The following is a 6,453-nucleotide window of genomic DNA, read 5'->3' as shown; positions in this document are numbered from 1 at the left end:
ATAAATGAATGTATGGGAAACCCTGCTAGACCCTGCTAATGTCATTGCCAGTCTCATGATTATTGTTGTTGTATGAGGGGTTTTTTTAACGATTGTTTTTCCCACATAACGAGAGCAAAAGATTATTTAAGAATCGCACATTTATTACACAGCTCTACACATGCATTTTATCTGTCTGTGTGAAGTGAACTTTGTTGTGCTGCAGCCTTCACGTTAATGTAACAGCATAAAATTTTTTTACTTTTACGTAAACATGACTTAAGTACTTGTAGTGACTTAAGTGCTCAAGTAATTTGTTGCATGTCATACCCCTCTCCCCCCCCCCTTGTTGCCTGTCTGCTTCTCCACTATCAGCTGTCGAATAAAGGCAAACAAATGCACAAAAACACATCTTAAAAAAAAAAAAAAAGCCATCACATTTACATACGGAGGTGTAAGTCTTAACACGGCTTATGTAATGTTTTATTGAAGTAATTGTAATTTTAGTACACAAGACTCTTGTTTGCCCAGATTTTGCATAAACAGGGTTTTGGGTTGTTTTTAGTCCCCTTTTACATGGTAAATGGCGGAAAATGTAAGGGCTTTCTTGAACTAGGTTTAAATTCAAATTCAAATGTATTTGTGTGTGTGTGTGTGTATAACATAATTTCATACACAAGCAGCAAAATCAATCAGTGAAATCAATCAGTACTGTACGGCATCACTTGGTATCATCTATTAACATAAAAAAGGATTATTTTAAATTCCTTTTTGGATTCAGATGAGACATTTCTAACATGAGATAGTGGACTCACACAGATCAGATCCACCATCCTAAATATCGGATGATAAAGAGAGTCCTTCACACACACACACACACACACATTATATACTTGAGTCAGCTGTGTGCAGAGTTCAGAAGAAATTAAAGATAAAGTGATCGGATAAATATATTATTTCTCCATCTGGTTTAAACTGTTGCTTGTAGGGCCTGCTGATCTTCACGTTACTCCCCTATGAATGATGGTTTGCAGGGGCCCTAAAAATCAATGAGGCTGTCAATATCTGAGTGCATTATAACATGGTCGGATATGCACAGCACAAGTGTGGTATCAAACTGTCAGTTAAGCAGAGAGTAAAATCCAGAAGTTTATCTTCTTCAAATCGATATATCTCTAGGCAGCGGAAACACGAGAAAAAAATACCCCTTGTCAGTTTTGAAAATTGTCCATACATGGGGGTCTTGCTTTTATAATAGAGTCTAAGATTGGACATACATGCATGATTCCTAATCAGAAAAAAATAATTTCATGGATATCTATAATGTCTGACATGATTTCCCTCCATTTCTTATATGCACAAGTTTGCATCTTGACAACACAATGATTGTAAATTATCTCATGAATGCGCTGTGCATTACAATACCTCTAGACAAATCCAATCAGTATGAAACCTACTGTAGAGCCATCCGTAGCAAAAAAAAGAAAAAAAAACAGGGCAGCAGGGTCACAGATTCCAAAGGCAACTCTGTAATTTACAGTGGCATAGTTTTACAGAGCGGGTCTGATACGAGCCCCGTCTGCATGTGAGTGGGAGAGGAAGAGACATAAAAAATTCATTAGAAGATGGAAGGAGATGTCACATCGAATATGTAGCCAGCTGCAGTGATGACCACGGGTAGTCAGCTGTGTAAGGTTTGTGAGGTATCTGTGAACCGGCACTATAGACCTGAACTGGGTAAATTCTAAACTACACCATCACAAAGGTCTTACCAAGAAGATGCAAAGACAGAAATACTATCAACATATATTTGTTTGAACTGTCAAGTGACATATTTCCATGGTAGTTAATCACAAAAATTCTGATAAAACTGCCTTTAGGATTTCTTCACTGCTAGTAGCTATAAATCTAAAGAGCTGAAAATGTTTTGGCTCATTTTGGCAGGAGAGGAAGAATTCATTTTGCACAGTGCTGCTAAGTGACATTTTTGTCCAGGAAAATACATAAAATATGCATTAAACCAGATGCTTACAGTACAGATTGCATTAATTAAATTGCATCAATGATATGAAAGGCAATCAATAATAGAAAATCAGGATTAGTCAGTCTTTCAGGTCATTATCTTTTTACCTTCCATTATGAGAACATACCGTCCCTCAAGACTTTCTCAGTAGCTTCGATGGGAAATGGCTTCACATTGAATTTAAATTACTTCCCTTAATGTAAAGGTGAGAAAACGCACCTCGGTCAGTATAAAAGAGAAAGCAGGTATGATGAAGTGGTCAAAGCCCATCTTCACAATGCCAGGAATATCCACTCTAGATAACATCCTCCTCATCAAATATTTAAAGAGAGGAGGAGAAAAAAAAAATAGACTTAAATGCCAGAAGATTCACAAGGGGATTTAAAGACAGAGAGATTGTTACTCATTATCTATATAAATGTCAGTGAAATGTGAACGCTTTGCAATTGGCCTTAAGTGTCCAACACTACCCGAATGTTGCTGTAGGCCTCCTTATTATTACCCTTTAATTTGGTGGAGTAAAATGTTGGTCCAGTTAGACACAGAAGCCAGTGAAATGGTGATACTTACAGCAAGCAGTGTTGTTATTATTATTATTATTTCCCCCTATATATGATGAAGTTGATATTACATTAAAATAAAGCAGCTTATCTCTAAGATAAAACACATTTTGAGGTCATGAAACAAAGTGGCTTTGTAGCAATGCTGTGAGTGCACTGTTGAGATAATTTTAGATTTGGGTTAATGTGACACTGACTCACCAGCAACGAATAAACACAGTCCAGAGATCTGACAACTGCAGCTTTTCGCTTCCGCCCCAAACGTAATTAAGTCCCCCCAATATCTGCTTGTCACCTTGTTGTATCATTACCGTCGCTGGATCATTTCTCTGTACTTAGTATTTACTTAGCACCCCCTAAATATAGCTTTCCCCAGGCAGTCAGTGTGATAGCACTTCACAGTAAAGCCAGCTGTGGGTTATTACATCCCAACCACCCCCCCCACCCACTCTAACCTCACTCAGTCAGGAAAACTTAAATGGATAATACGCCACTCAATAAGTTATGTTTTTTCCTAAAGATTTCCTAAACTAAGGACATTGAGGAATTGGACAGGAGCTATGATGCTAGTTATTTTTTTCTTTCAGCAGGGACACTGCTCTGACATTTAGCCCCCCAGTCAATTAATATAAGCCTTATAGCTCTCGTAAGGCTGCTCAGCGGATTGAGATGCTTAAGAAGCAGATTTGATGAAATTGAGTGGGAAGTGACGGTATTTACTGATTATTTTTAGGGAATGCTCGCTTTTTATTATGATGTTGTGCGGCCCGTGGATAAATGTGGGCCTCTGTCCTATCAGCTACGCTTGATTCACAAATGACATTTCACAGATGATGACTTGAAGCTCTGAATATTTAATACCAACTTCTGCATGAGTTTATTGAAATGTGAAACTTGAGAGAAACTGACCAAAGTTTTTACAATGTTCTCTGTCCCCTGTATCCAAGTACAGTACTTGTTTATCCAGGAATTTGGCAGGGCTGTAGTCAACCAAAGTAAATCTTGGTCGACTGAAATCGTACATAATCTTCAACTAATTCAACAGAGGTGACTTTTTAGCATTTATTAACGGACACACTGTAGTCTGTACTGTACATTTACTGCCAGACTGACAACTTACCGCTAACCTTTTCCTCTGCTCCGCTCGCATCCACCGTCAATTTCCTGCCACTCGCTCTTTCCCACTCGCTACGCAAACATATTACGCAATGCCGAGTTACGCTACCAATAGTTTCCCAGGCAACGACACAGAAGTTGACTCACGTACTGGAACAGCGCTGCACAGAGACTCCCAAAACGCTATTGATTTCCAAATTAATGGATATTTTGTGTTATTTTTGGCATTAAAAAATATTTTTTTGGCATGGCGGCCATTCTCGTTGTTATCATTAACACAGAGAAACGCTGATTCACTGTAACACTGATTCAGTAAATGTTTGGTACGTTCTTTTTGATTTATAACGGCAGTTGGCAACCACACAGTGAGTTGGAAATATCGGCATATCAGATATCGGCAAAAAATCCAATATCGCGCATCCCTACATTTAAGGACCTAAGACCTCCACAAACCTGATTTCCACTCACATATAGCCACAGAAAAATGTAAAGTTGGATATAAACACCTCTGTCTACTCCACTAAATGGTTTCAAATATTGAACATGTTTTAATAAATGTCTTTCATTGGCATAACAGATCCCAGTTTAGATAGGAAACTGGCGAACAACCTGAAAAATTATTCATCACAACAATTTACTGAGCTGCTAGACAAACTGTGAAAGAGGAAACATTCAAAATATAGTGTTTTACAACAGCTTCACATAACTTGTCAGTTCTACTCACTTTCAGACATTATTTAGAGAATCACCTTTGAACCCTCTTTGGATTGTTTTCTGTTGTGGTGACATACTTGATGGAAGTTTGGCGCTCTTGTTTATTTCTGGTTAGTTGCCATATGTGTTTTTTGTAAAAAAAAAAAAAAAAAAAGTTAGGATTTTCTGTTCATTTTTTTTGTGTGTCTCCTGTTTGCACGTTCCTTTTCTCTATATAACAACTTTTCTCCAGCAAAGCCTGTGCAACTCCTAACTCAACCGTAGCTGGTTTATTTTGGAATTTGATTTTTAATATTTACCTGACTCTATTTTTGTCCTTTTAGATGTATTAAAATAATGGAAAAGAAAAAAAAAAACATGCATGCTGTGCCGCTGCTGTAACTTGCTTCTATCAATACACACATTCACAACATGACCACATTCTCAATAGTCCCATGGTGCATGTGCTATGAGGCAAAATAATTAATTAATAGATAAAGATAGAATTCAAGATAATTACACTGCTCTCCTTTTTGACAGCTGACTTGATTTCTTTAACAGAAAATATAGTAACATTAGAACATATATGATGAAATGAACACAGCACAAACACTGCCTTGTTTAAAATCACCTCTGATACAACAGTTTGCTTTAATATATCACACTATAACTTGTAAAACAAGCTAAGGTAATTAATCATCCAAACGACTGGGATGAAAGTGTCCACTTGTCGTTAGGTACTGTTAGGAAACAAAGAAAACATCCTGTTTAAATCTCAACTGTGCAACAGCAGGTTTTTTCCTTCCCGTGCATGATCAGACTCTGGTTCATAGACCACTACATACTGTCTTACATCTCCAGCTGCAGCCATTACTCCTGGTAAACATGTGGCATAAGGGAACTTGCATTATCATTAGGTCGTATTCCAGTTGGCTGGGGATAAAGTTTGGGGCCACACCTCCAATTGGAGCAGGTGGTCATTAATAATGCCAATTTTATGTAAATGGCTTCAAAAACATCCTGCTGGAGTGCAGAGGGGAATCTAGGCTGTAAGGAAAGATGGATTTAGAGAAATCTAAACAACTTTTGATGAATTAAATGTCAGATATGTTTAAAATAGACTCCATAATACTAGATCTTTAAGGTACCGGTGAGATAATCAAATACAACCCAGGAAGTTGAGTTGGAGCTACAGATTAATGTATTTAAAGCCTTATCAGATGCCAAAACACTGCACAGTTTGTAATACTCACAGGCAGGATTATACAACTCCGGAAAGTTATCACAGTGCCAAATGTTTTATCTTTGGCCACGACAATCACAAGATGAACAGTTAAATATGGCATTCACTAACACAGCGCCTTGCCGGATGATGTTTCGTTGCTGACCGCTGTGGTTTTTTGCCAAGCTCTCTGCAGTGGCACCGTGCTGCGTCAAGACACTGCCCCCATTCAAATAAATGAGAGGGCTGCATTTTTTCATGCGAGATGTCGGTCTAAACACCCCCTAACTGTTCCACAAGCACCCACTTTCACAGTGATTAAGATTTATAAAATAACCGAGTTTATGAACAGCTTTGTAAATTTGACACAAACAATATGTATGCATATTTCTGTTTTATGCATCTTGCCAAAACCAACTTTGCCCCGAGCCTGTGGATAAAGTAAGTTAGCAAAGTTACAAATCTCTTTAAATAGAACCGCGAATGTGCAGTGGCAACTTTTGAACTACTCTCTGCAAACTGAAATGTGATCACTGTTATTAGTCCTTGGAGCCGTTTTTAAACAAAGTAATGTGTCCAAACACTTCGGGGTGAAGGAACATGTCACCCAATGCAACGATGATGTGTTTTTGGACAACAACGGCACAGAGGAATAACATATATCAGGCTTTGGATACATACACAATACTTGTAAGTAGGATCATTTCATTATTGGTTTGGCTCTACACAAGATTGGTTGACAATAAGAAAAATACAGAAAATCGCCAGCCATATCCTTTAAAGAAGCACAAAGCATGCAAGGTTCTTAATACGTGGACCCTTGGGTCCAAACTTCTAGCTCAGATAAAACTGAAAGGAGT

The sequence above is a fragment of the Thunnus albacares genome, chromosome 11 (genome assembly GCF_914725855.1).
Source record: "Thunnus albacares chromosome 11, fThuAlb1.1, whole genome shotgun sequence".
Taxonomy (NCBI): Eukaryota; Metazoa; Chordata; class Actinopteri; order Scombriformes; family Scombridae; genus Thunnus; species Thunnus albacares.
The sequence above is the reverse complement of the archived record's forward strand: the minus strand, read 5'-3'. Positions refer to the sequence as shown.